Source organism: Harpia harpyja, chromosome 9 (assembly GCF_026419915.1).
Source record: "Harpia harpyja isolate bHarHar1 chromosome 9, bHarHar1 primary haplotype, whole genome shotgun sequence".
Lineage (NCBI taxonomy): Eukaryota > Metazoa > Chordata > Aves > Accipitriformes > Accipitridae > Harpia > Harpia harpyja.
This window is the reverse complement of record NC_068948.1, coordinates 28,276,273-28,289,175: the sequence shown is the minus strand read 5'-3', so window position 1 is coordinate 28,289,175 and position 12,903 is coordinate 28,276,273.

Below are 12,903 nucleotides of genomic sequence, written 5' to 3'. Positions count from 1 at the left end.
AGGGCACCGTGAAGAGCAGCAAGAGCTTTCAGGGCTGGGCCCTTCCTTGTGGGAGAAGGAGCCGGACGTTTGCCTTTTCGGCAAGAGGCTCTGCCGCGGCCGAGCGCCATGAGATGTTGCGTCTCTGGGAAAGCACAGATCCCCAGTGGTGTTGTGCCTGTAGATAGGGCGCGAGGGCACCGTGAAGAGCAGCAAGAGCTTTCAGGGCTGTCAAAATCCTTGTGGGAGAAGGAGCCGGACTTTTGCCTTTTCGGCAAGCGTCTCTGCCGCGTCCGACCGCCGTGAGATGTTGCGTCTCTGGGAAAGCACAGATCCCCACTGCTGTTGTGCTTGTAGATAGGGCGCCAGGGCACTGTGAAGAGCAGCAAGAGCTTTCAGGGCTGGGCCCTTCCTTGTGGGAGAAGGAGCCGGACGTTTGCGTTTTCGGCAAGAGGCTCTGCCGCGGCTGAGCGCCATGAGATGTTCCCTCTCCAGGAAAGCACAGATGCCCACTGCTGTTGTGCCTGTAGATAGGGCACCAAGGGTAGGTGAAGAGCAGCAACAGCTTTCAGGGCTGGGCCCTTCCTTGTGGGACAAGGAGCCGGACGTTTGCCTTTTCGGCAAGAGGCTCTGCCGCGGCCGAGCGCCATGAGATGTTGCGTCTCTGGGAAAGCACAGATCCCCACTACTGTTGTGCCTGTAGATAGGGCGCCAAGTGACCGTAATGAGCAAGAACATCTTTCAGGGCTGGGCCCTTCCTTGTGGGAGAAGGAGCCGGACGTTTGCCATTTCGGCAAGAGGCTCTGCCGCTGCCGAGCGCCATGAGATGTTGCGTCTCTGGGAAAGCACAGATCCGCAGTGCTGTTGTGCCTGTAGATAGGGCGCCAAGTGACCGTGAAGAGCAAGAACAGCTTTCAGGGCTGGGCCTTTCCGTGTGGGACAAGGAGCCGGACGTTTGCCTTTTCAGCAAGAGTCTCTGCCGCGGCCGAGCGCCATGAGATGTTGCGTCTCTGGGAAAGCACAGATCCCCAGTGCTGTTGTTCCTGTAGATAGGGCACCAGGGCACCGTGAAAAGCAGCAAGAGCTTTCAGGGCTGGGCCCTTCCTTGTGGGAGAAGGAGCCGGACGTTTACCATTTCGGCAAGAGGCTCTGCCGCGGCTGAGAGCCAAGAGATGTTCGCTCTCCGGGAAAGCACAGATCCCCAGTGCTGTTGTGCCTCGAGATAGGGTGCCAAGGGACAGTCAAGAGCAGCAAGAGCTTTCAGGGCTGGGCCCTTCCTTGTGGCAGAAGGAGCCGGACGTTTGCCTTTTCGGCAAGAGGCTCTGCCGCGGCCGAGCGCCATGAGATGTTGCGTCTCTGGGAAAGCACAGATCCCCAGTGCAGTTGTGCCTGTAGATAGAGTGTGAAGCAAAGTTGAAGAGCAGCAAGAACGTTCAGAGCTGGGCACTTCCTTGTTGGACAAGGAGCCGGACGTTTGCCTTTTCGCAGGAGGCTCTGCCGCGGCCAAGCGCCATGAGATGTTGCGTCTCTGGGAAAGCACAGATGCCCAGTGCTGTTGTGCCTGTAGATAGGGCGCCAAGTGACCGTGAAGAGCAGCAAGAGCTTTCAGGGCTGGGCCCTTCCTTGTGGCAGAAGAAGCCGGACGTTTGCCTTTTCGGCAAGAGGCTCTGCCGCGGCCGAGCGCCATGAGATGTTGCGTCTCTGAGAAAGCACAGATCCCCAGTGCTGTTGTGCCTGTAGATAGGGCACCAAGCATAAGTGAAGAGCAGCAAGAGCTTTCAGGGCTGGGCCTTTCCTTGTGGGAGAAGGAGCCGGACGTTTGCCTTTTCGGCAAGAGGCTCTGCCGCGGCTGAGCACCATGAGATGTTGCGTCTCTGGGAAAGCACAGATCCCCAGTGCTGTTGTTCCTGTAGATAGGGCACCAGGGTACCGTGAAGAGCAGCAACAGCTTTCAGGACTGGGCCCTTCCTTGTGGGAGAAGGAGCCGGACGTTTGCCTTTTCGGCAAGAGGCTCTGCCGCGGCCGAGCGCCATGAGATGTTGCGTCTCTGGGAAAGCACAGATCCCCAGTGGTGTTGTGCCTGTAGATAGGGCGCGAGGGCACCGTGAAGAGCAGCAAGAGCTTTCAGGGCTGTCAAAATCCTTGTGGGAGAAGGAGCCGGACGTTTGCCTTTTCCGCAAGCGTCTCTGCCGCGTCCGACCGCCGTGAGATGTTGCGTCTCTGGGAAAGCACAGATCCCCACTGCTGTTGTGCCTGTAGATAGGGCGCCAGGGCACTGTGAAGAGCAGCAAGAGCTTTCAGGGCTGGGCCCTTCCTTGTGGGAGAAGGAGCCGGACGTTTGCGTTTTCGGCAATAGGCTCTTCCGCGGCCGAGCGCCATGAGATGTTCCCTCTCCAGGAAAGCACAGATGCCCACTGCTGTTGTGCCTGTAGATAGGGCACCAAGGGTAGGTGAAGAGCAGCAACAGCTTTCAGGACTGGGCCCTTCCTTGTGGGACAAGGAGCCGGACGTTTGCCTTTTCGGCAAGAGGCTCTGCCGAGCACGAGCGCCATGAGATGTTGTGTCTCTGGGAAAGCACAGATCCCCACTACTGTTGTGCCTGTAGATAGGGCGCCAAGTGACCGTAAAGAGCAAGAACATCTTTCAGGGCTGGGCCCTTCCTTGTGGGAGAAGGAGCCGGACGTTTGCCTTTTCGGCAAGAGGCTCTGCCGCTGCCGAGCGCCATGAGGTGTTGCGTCTCTGGGAAAGCACAGATCCGCAGTGCTGTTGTGCCTGTAGATAGGGCGCCAGGGCACCGTGAAGAGCAGCAAGAGCTTTCAGGGCTGGGCCCTTCCTTGTGGGAGAAGGAGCCAAACCTTTGCCTTTTCGGCAAGAGGCTCTGCCGCGGCCGAGCGCCATGAGATGTTGCGTCTCTGGGAAAGCACAGATCCCCACTGCTGTTGTGCCTGTAGATAGGGCGCCAAGTGACCGTGAAGAGCAGCAAGAGCTCTCAGGGCTGGGCCCTTCCTTGTGGGAGAAGGTGCCGGACGTTTGCCTTTTCGGCAAGAGGCTGTGCAGCGGCCGAGCGCCATGAGATGTTGCGTCTCTGGGAAAGCACAGATCCGCAGTGCTGTTGCGCCTGTAGATAGGGTGCCAATCATAAGTGAAGAGCAGCAAGAGCTTTCAGGGCTGGGCCTTTCCTTGTGGGAGAAGGAGCCGGACGTTTGCCTTTTCGGCAAGAGGCTCAGCCGTGGCCGAGCGCCATGAGATGTTGCGTCTCTGGGAAATCACAGATCCCCACTGCTGTTGTTCCTGTAGATAGGGCACCAGGGCACCGTGAAGAGCAGCAAGAGCTTTCAGGGCTGGGCCCTTCCTTGTGGGAGAAGGAGCTGGACGTTTGCCATTTCGGCAAGAGGCTCTGCCGCGGCTGAGAGCCAAGAGATGTTCGCTCTCCGGGAAAGCACAGATCCCCAGTGCTGTTGTGCCTCGAGATAGGGTGCCAAGGGACTATGAAGAGCAGCAAGAGCTTTCAGGGCTGGGCCTTTCCTTGTGGGAGAAGGAGCCGGACGTTTGCCTTTTCGGCAAGAGGCTCTGCCGCGGCCGAGCGCCATGAGATGTTGCGTCTCTGGGAAAGCACATATTCCCACTGCTGTTGTTCCTGTAGATAGGGCGCCAAGGGACTATGAAGAGCAGCAAGAGCTTTCAGGGCTGGGCCCTTCCTTGTGGGAGAACGAGCCGGACATTTGTCTTTTCGGAAAGAGGCTCTGACGAGCACGAGCGCCATGAGATGTTGCGTCTCTGCGAAAGCACAGATCGCCACTGCTGTTGTGCCTGTAGATAGGGTGCCAAGGGTAGGTGAAGAGCAGCAAGAGCTTTCAGGGCTGGGCCCTTCCTTGTGGCAGAAGAAGCCGGACGTTTACCATTTCGGCAAGAGGCTCTGCCGCGGCTGAGAGCCAAGAGATGTTCGCTCTCCGGGAAAGCACAGATCCCCAGTGCTGTTGTGCCTCGAGATAGGGTGCCAAGGGACAGTCAAGAGCAGCAAGAGCTTTCAGGGCTGGGCCCTTCCTTGTGGCAGAAGGAGCCGGACGTTTGCCTTTTCGGCAAGAGGCTCTGCCGCGGCCGAGCGCCATGAGATGTTGCGTCTCTGGGAAAGCACAGATCCCCAGTGCAGTTGTGCCTGTAGATAGAGTGTGAAGCAAAGTTGAAGAGCAGCAAGAACGTTCAGGGCTGGGCACTTCCTTGTGGGACAAGGAGCCGGACGTTTGCCTTTTCGGCAGGAGGCTCTGCCGCGGCCAAGCGCCATGAGATGTTGCGTCTCTGGGAAAGCACAGATGCCCAGTGCTGTTGTGCCTGTAGATAGGGCGCCAAGTGACCGTGAAGAGCAGCAAGAGCTTTCAGGGCTGGGCCCTTCCTTGTGGCAGAAGAAGCCGGACGTTTGCCTTTTCGGTAAGAGGCTCTGCCGCGGCCGAGCGCCATGAGATGTTGTGTCTCTGGGAAAGAACAGATCCCCAGTGCTGTTGTGCCTGTAGATAGGGCGCCAAGCATAAGTGAAGAGCAGCAAGAGCTTTCAGGGCTGGGCCTTTCCTTGTGGGAGAAGGAGCCGGACGTTTGCCTTTTCGGCAAGAGGCTCTGCCGCGGCTGAGCGCCATGAGATGTTGCGTCTCTGGGAAAGCACAGATCCCCAGTGCTGTTGTTCCTGTAGATAGGGCACCAGGGCACCGTGAAGAGCAGCAAGAGCTTTCAGGGCTGGGCCCTTCCTTGTGGGAGAAGGAGCCGGACGTTTGCCTTTTCGGCAAGAGGCTCTGCCGCGGCCGAGCGCCATGAGATGTTGCGTCTCTGGGAAAGCACAGATCCCCAGTGGTGTTGTGCCTGTAGATAGCGCGCGAGGGCACCGTGAAGAGCAGCAAGAGCTTTCAGGGCTGTCAAAATCCTTGTGGGAGAAGGAGCCGGACTTTTGCCTTTTCGGCAAGCGTCTCTGCCGCGTCCGACCGCCGTGAGATGTTGCGTCTCTGGGAAAGCACAGATCCCCACTGCTGTTGTGGCTGTAGATAGGGCGCCAGGGCACTGTGAAGAGCAGCAAGAGCTTTCAGGGCTGGGCCCTTCCTTGTGGGAGAAGGAGCCGGACGTTTGCGTTTTCGGCAAGAGGCTCTGCCGCGGCTGAGCGCCATGAGATGTTCCCTCTCCAGGAAAGCACAGATGCCCACTGCTGTTGTGCCTGTAGATAGGGCACCAAGGGTAGGTGAAGAGCAGCAACAGCTTTCAGGGCTGGGCCCTTCCTTGTGGGACAAGGAGCCGGACGTTTGCCTTTTCGGCAAGAGGCTCTGCCGCGGCCGAGCGCCATGAGATGTTGCGTCTCTGGGAAAGCACAGATCCCCACTACTGTTGTGCCTGTAGATAGGGCGCCAAGTGACCGTAATGAGCAAGAACATCTTTCAGGGCTGGGCCCTTCCTTGTGGGAGAAGGAGCCGGACGTTTGCCATTTCGGCAAGAGGCTCTGCCGCTGCCGAGCGCCATGAGATGTTGCGTCTCTGGGAAAGCACAGATCCGCAGTGCTGTTGTGCCTGTAGATAGGGCGCCAAGTGACCGTGAAGAGCAAGAACAGCTTTCAGGGCTGGGCCTTTCCGTGTGGGACAAGGAGCCGGACGTTTGCCTTTTCAGCAAGAGTCTCTGCCGCGGCCGAGCGCCATGAGATGTTGCGTCTCTGGGAAAGCACAGATCCCCAGTGCTGTTGTTCCTGTAGATAGGGCACCAGGGCACCGTGAAAAGCAGCAAGAGTTTTCAGGGCTGGGCCCTTCCTTGTGGGAGAAGGAGCCGTACGTTTACCATTTCGGCAAGAGGCTCTGCCGCGGCTGAGAGCCAAGAGATGTTCGCTCTCCGGGAAAGCACAGATCCCCAGTGCTGTTGTGCCTCGAGATAGGGTGCCAAGGGACAGTCAAGAGCAGCAAGAGCTTTCAGGGCTGGGCCTTTCCTTGTGGGAGAAGGAGCCGGACGTTTGCCTTTTCGGTAAGAGGCTCTGCCGCGGCCGAGCGCCATGAGATGTTGCGTCTCTGGGAAAGCACATATTCCCACTGCTGTTGTTCCTGTAGATAGGGCGCCAAGGGACTATGAAGAGCAGCAAGAGCTTTCAGGGCTGGGCCCTTCCTTGTGGGAGAACGAGCCGGACATTTGTCTTTTCGGAAAGAGGCTCTGACGAGCACGAGCGCCATGAGATGTTGCGTCTCTGCGAAAGCACAGATCGCCACTGCTGTTGTGCCTGTAGATAGGGTGCCAAGGGTAGGTGAAGAGCAGCAAGAGCTTTCAGGGCTGGGCACTTCCTTGTGGGACAATGAGCCGGACGTTTGCATTTTCGGCAGGAGGCTCTGCCGCGGCCGAGCGCCATGAGATGTTGCGTCTCTGGGAAAGCACAGATCCCCAGTGCTGTTGTTCCTGTAGATAGGGCACCAGGGCACCGTGAAGAGCAGCAAGAGCTTTCAGGGCTGGGCCCTTCCTTGTGGGAGAAGGAGCCGGACGTTTGCCTTTTCGGCAAGAGGCTCTGCCGCGGCCGAGCGCCATGAGATGTTGCGTCTCTGGGAAAGCACAGATCCCCAGTGGTGTTGTGCCTGTAGATAGGGCGCGAGGGCACCGTGAAGAGCAGCAAGAGCTTTCAGGGCTGTCAAAATCCTTGTGGGAGAAGGAGCCGGACGTTTGCCTTTTCGGCAAGAGGCTCTGCCGCGTACGACCGCCGTGAGATGTTGTGTCTCTGGGAAAGCACAGATCCCCACTGCTGTTGTGCTTGTAGATAGGGCGCCAGGGCACTGTGAAGAGCAGCAAGAGCTTTCAGGGCTGGGCCCTTCCTTGTGGGAGAAGGAGCCGGACGTTTGCGTTTTCGGCAAGAGGCTCTGCCGCGGCTGAGCGCCATGAGATGTTCCCTCTCCAGGAAAGCACAGATGCCCACTGCTGTTGTGCCTGTAGATAGGGCACCAAGGGTAGGTGAAGAGCAGCAACAGCTTTCAGGGCTGGGCCCTTCCTTGTGGGACAAGGAGCCGGACGTTTGCCTTTTCGGCAAGAGGCTCTGCCGCGGCCGAGCGCCATGAGATGTTGCGTCTCTGGGAAAGCACAGATCCCCACTACTGTTGTGCCTGTAGATAGGGCGCCAAGTGACCGTAATGAGCAAGAACATCTTTCAGGGCTGGGCCCTTCCTTGTGGGAGAAGGAGCCGGACGTTTGCCATTTCGGCAAGAGGCTCTGCCGCTGCCGAGCGCCATGAGATGTTGCGTCTCTGGGAAAGCACAGATCCGCAGTGCTGTTGTGCCTGTAGATAGGGCGCCAAGTGACAGTGAAGAGCAAGAACAGCTTTCAGGGCTGGGCCTTTCCGTGTGGGACAAGGAGCCGGACGTTTGCCTTTTCAGCAAGAGTCTCTGCCGCGGCCGAGCGCCATGAGATGTTGCGTCTCTGGGAAAGCACAGATCCCCAGTGCTGTTGTGCCTGTAGATAGGGCACCAGGGCACCGTGAAGAGCAGCAAGAGCTTTCAGGGCTGGGCCCTTCCTTGTGGGAGAAGGAGCCGGACGTTTACCATTTCGGCAAGAGGCTCTGCCGCGGCTGAGAGCCAAGAGATGTTCGCTCTCCGGGAAAGCACAGATCCCCAGTGCTGTTGTGCCTCGAGATAGGGTGCCAAGGGACAGTCAAGAGCAGCAAGAGCTTTCAGGGCTGGGCCTTTCCTTGTGGGAGAAGGAGCCGGACGTTTGCGTTTTCGGCAAGAGGCTCTGCCGCGGCCGAGCGCCATGAGATGTTGCGTCTCTGGGAAAGCACAGATCCCCACTACTGTTGTGCCTGTAGATAGGGCGCCAAGTGACCGTAAAGAGCAAGAACATCTTTCAGGGCTGGGCCCTTCCTTGTGGGAGAAGGAGCCGGACGTTTGCCATTTCGGCAAGAGGCTCTGCCGCTGCCGAGCGCCATGAGATGTTGCGTCTCTGGGAAAGCACAGATCCGCAGTGCTGTTGTGCCTGTAGATTGGGCGCCAAGTGACCGTGAAGAGCAAGAACAGCGTTCAGGGCTGGGCCCTTCCGTGTGGGACAAGGAGCCGGACGTTTGCCTTTTCAGCAATAGGCTCTGCCGCGGCCGAGCGCCATGAGATGTTCCCTCTCCAGGAAAGCACAGATGCCCACTGCTGTTGTACCTGTAGATAGGGCGCCAAGTGACCGTGAAGAGCAGCAAGAGCTTTCAGGGCTGGGCCCTTCCTTGTGGGACAAGGAGCGGACGTTTGCCTTTTCGGCAAGAGGCTGTGCAGCGGCCGAGCGCCATGAGATGTTGCGTCTCTGGGAAAGCACAGATCCCCACTACTGTTGTGCCTGTAGATAGGGCGCCAAGTGACCGTAAAGAGCAAGAACATCTTTCAGGGCTGGGCCCTTCCTTGTGGGAGAAGGAGCCGGACGTTTGCCATTTCGGCAAGAGGCTCTGCCGCTGCCGAGCGCCATGAGATGTTGCGTCTCTGGGAAAGCACAGATCCGCAGTGCTGTTGTGCCTGTAGATAGGGCGCCAAGTGACCGTGAAGAGCAAGAACAGCTTTCAGGGCTGGGCCCTTCCGTGTGGGACAAGGAGCCGGACGTTTGCCTTTTCAGCAAGAGGCTCTGCCGCGGCCGAGCGCCATGAGATGTTGCGTCTCTGGGAAAGCACAGATCCCCACTGCTGTTGTGCCTGTAGATAGGGCACCAGGGCACCGTGAAGAGCAGCAAGAGCTTTCAGGGCTGGGCCCTTCCTTGTGGGAGAAGGAGCCAGACTTTTGCCATTTCGGCAAGAGGCTCTGCCGCGGCTGAGAGCCAAGAGATGTTCGCTCTCCGGGAAAGCACAGATGCCCACTGCTGTTGTGCCTGTAGATAGGGCACCAAGGGTAGGTGAAGAGCAGCAACAGCTTTCAGGGCTGAGCCCTTCCTTGTGGGACAAGGAGCCGGACGTTTGCCTTTTCGGCAAGAGGCTCTGCCGCGGCCGAGCGCCATGAGATGTTGCGTCTCTGGGAAAGCACAGATCCCCACTACTGTTGTGCCTGTAGATAGGGCGCCAAGTGACCGTAAAGAGCAAGAACATCTTTCAGGGCTGGGCCCTTCCTTGTGGGAGAAGGAGCCGGACGTTTGCCATTTCGGCAAGAGGCTCTGCCGCTGCCGAGCGCCATGAGATGTTGCGTCTCTGGGAAAGCACAGATCCGCAGTGCTGTTGTGCCTGTAGATAGGGCGCCAAGTGACCGTGAAGAGCAAGAACAGCTTTCAGGGCTGGGCCCTTCCGTGTGGGACAAGGAGCCGGACGTTTGCCTTTTCAGCAAGAGGCTCTGCCGCGGCCGAGCGCCATGAGATGTTGCGTCTCTGGGAAAGCACAGATCCCCACTGCTGTTGTGCCTGTAGATAGGGCACCAGGGCACCGTGAAGAGCAGCAAGAGCTTTCAGGGCTGGGCCCTTCCTTGTGGGAGAAGGAGCCAGACTTTTGCCATTTCGGCAAGAGGCTCTGCCGCGGCTGAGAGCCAAGAGATGTTCGCTCTCCGGGAAAGCACAGATGCCCACTGCTGTTGTGCCTGTAGATAGGGCACCAAGGGTAGGTGAAGAGGAGCAACAGCTTTCAGGGCTGGGCCCTTCCTTGTGGGACAAGGAGCCGGATGTTTGCCTTTTCGGCAAGAGGCTCTGCCGCGGCCGAGCGCCATGAGATGTTGCGTCTCTGGGAAAGCACAGATCCCCACTACTGTTGTGCCTGTAGATAGGGCGCCAAGTGACCGTAAAGAGCAAGAGCATCTTTCAGGGCTGGGCCCTTCCTTGTGGGAGAAGGAGCCGGACGTTTGCCATTTCGGCAAGAGGCTCTGCCGCTGCCGAGCGCCATGAGATGTTGCGTCTCTGGGAAAGCACAGATCCGCAGTGCTGTTGTGCCTGTAGATTGGGCGCCAAGTGACCGTGAAGAGCAAGAACAGCTTTCAGGGCTGGGCCCTTCCGTGTGGGACAAGGAGCCGGACGTTTGCCTTTTCAGCAAGAGGCTCTGCCGCGGCCGAGCGCCATGAGATGTTGCGTCTCTGGGAAAGCACAGATCCCCACTGCTGTTGTGCCTGTAGATCGGGCGCCAAGTGACCGTGAAGAGCAGCAAGAGCTTTCAGGGCTGGGCCCTTCCTTGTGGGAGAAGGAGCCGGACGTTTGCCTTTTCGGCAAGAGGCTCTGCCGCGGCCGACCGCCATGATATGTTCCCTCTCCAAGAAAGCACAGATGCCCACTGCTGTTGTGCCTGTAGATAGGGTGCCAAGGGTAGGTGAAGAGCAGCAAGAGCTTTCAGGGCTGGGCCCTTCCTTGTGGGACAAGGAGCCGGACGTTTGCCTTTTCGGCAAGAGGCTCTGCCGCGGCCGAGCGCCATGAGATGTTGCGTCTCTGGGAAAGCACAGATCCCCAGTGCTGTTGTGCCTGTAGATAGGGCACCAAGTGACCGTGAAGAGCAGCAAGATCTTTCAGGGCTGGGCCCTTCCTTGTGGGACAAGGAGACGGACGTTTGCCTTTTCGGCAAGAGGCTCTGCCGCGGACGAGCGCCATGAGATGTTGCGTCTCTGGGAAAGCACAGATCCCCACTGCTGTTGTGCTTGTAGACAGGGCGCCGAGGGTAGGTGAAGAGCAGCAAGAGCTTTCAGGGCTGGGCCCTTCCTTGTGGGACAAGGAGCCGGACGTTTGCCATTTCGGCAAGAGGCTCTGCCGTGGCGGAGCTCCATGAGATGTTGCGTGTCTGGGAAAGCACAGATCCCCAGTGCTGTTGTGCCTGTAGATAGGGCGCCAGGGCACCGTGAAGAGCAGCAACAGCTTTCAGGGCTGGGCCCTTCCTTGTGGGACAAGGAGCCGGAGGTTTGCCTTTTCGGCAAGAGTCTCGTCCGCAGCCGAGCGCCATGAGATGTTGCGTCTCTGGGAAAGCACAGATCCCCACTGCTGTTGTGCCTGTAGATAGGGTGCCAGGGAACCGTGAAGTGCAGCAAGAGCTTTCAGGGCTGGGCCCTTCCTTGTGGGAGAAGGAGCCGGACGTTTGCCTTTTCGGCAAGAGGCTCTGCCGCGGCCGAACGCCATGAGATGTTGCGTCTCTGGGAAAGCACATATTCCCACTGCTGTTGTTCCTGTAGATAGGGCGCCAAGGGACTATGAAGAGCAGCAAGAGCTTTCAGGGCTGGGCCCTTCCTTGTGGGAGAACGAACCGGACATTTGTCTTTTCGGAAAGAGGCTCTGCCGAGCACGAGCGCCATGAGATGTTGCGTCTCTGCGAAAGCACAGATCCCCAGTGCTGTTGTGCCTGTAGATAGGGTGCCAAGGGTAGGTGAAGAGCAGCAAGAGCTTTCAGGGCTGGGCCCTTCCTTGTGGGAGAAGGAGCCGGACGTTTGCCTTTTCGGCAGAGGCTCTGCCGCGGCCGAGCGCCATGAGATGTTGCGTCTCTGGGAAAGCAAAGATCCCCAGTGCTGTTGTGCCTGTAGATAGAGCGCCAAGCATAAGTGAAGAGCAGCAAGAGCTTTCAGGGCTGGGCCTTTCCTTGTGGGAGAAGGAGCCGGACGTTTGCCTTTTCGGCAAGAGGCTCTGCCGTGGCCGAGCGCCATGAGATGTTGCATCGCTGGGAAAGCACAGATCCCCACTGCTGTTGTGCCTGTAGATAGGGCACCAGGGCACCGTGAAGAGCAGCAAGAGCCTTCAGGGCTGGGCCCTTCCTTGTGGGAGAAGGAGCCGGATGTTTGCCATTTCGGCAAGAGGCTCTGCCGCGGCTGAGAGCCAAGAGATGTTGCGTCTCTGGGAAAGCACAGATCCCCAGTGCTGTTGTGCCTCGAGATAGGGTGCCAAGGCACAGTCAAGAGCAGCAAGATCTTTCATTGCTGGGCAATTCCATGTGGGAGAAGGAGCCGGACGTTTATCTTTTCGGCAGAGGTTCTGCCGCGTCCGAGCGCCATGAGATGTTGCGTCTCTGGGAAAGCACAGATGCCCAGTACTGTTGTGCCTGTAGATAGGGCGCCAAGTGACCGTGAAGAGCAGCAAGAGCTTTCAGGGCTGGGCCCTTCCTTGTGGGACAAGGAGCCGGTCGTTTGCCTTTTCGGCAAGAGGGTCTGCCGCGGCAGAGCGCCATGAGATGTTGCGTGTCTAGGAAAGCACAGATCCCCGCTGCTGTTGTGCCTGTAGATAGGGCGCGAGGGCACCGTGAAGAGCAGCAAGAGCTTTCAGGGCTGGGCCCTTCCTTGTGGGAGAAGGAGCCGGACGTTTGCCTTTTCGGCAAGAGGCTCTGCCACGGCCGACCGCCATGATATGTTCCCTCTCCAAGAAAGCACAGATGCCCACTGCTGTTGTGCCTGTATATAGGGTGCCAAGGGTAGGTGAAGAGCAGCAAGAGCTTTCAGGGCTGGGCCCTTCCTTGTGGGACAAGGAGCCGGACGTTTGCCTTTTCGGCAAGAGGCTCTGCCGCGGCCGAGCGCCATGAGATGTTGCGTCTCTGGGAAAGCACAGATCCCCAGTGCTGTTGTGCCTGTAGATAGGGCGCCAAGTGACCGTGAAGAGCAGCAAGAGCTTTCAGTTCTGGGCCCTTCCTTGTGGGACAAGGAGATGGACGTTTGCCTTTTCGGCAAGAGGCTCTGCCGCGGACGAGCGCCATGAGATGTTGCGTCTCTGGGAAAGCACAGATCCCCACTGCTGTTGTGCTTGTAGACAGGGCGCCGAGGGTACGTGAAGAGCAGCAAAAGCTTTCAGGGCTGGGCCCTTCCTTGTTGGACAAGGAGCCGGACGTTTGCCATTTCGGCAAGAGGCTCTGCCGTGGCGGAGCTCCATGAGATGTTGCGTGTCTGGGAAAGCACAGATCCCCAGTGCTGTTGTGCCTGTAGATAGGGCGCCAGGGCACCGTGAAGAGCAGCAACAGCTTTCAGGGCTGGGCCCTTCCTTGTGGGAGAAGGAGCCGGACGTTTGCCTTGTCGGCAGAGGCTCTGCCGCGGCCGAGCG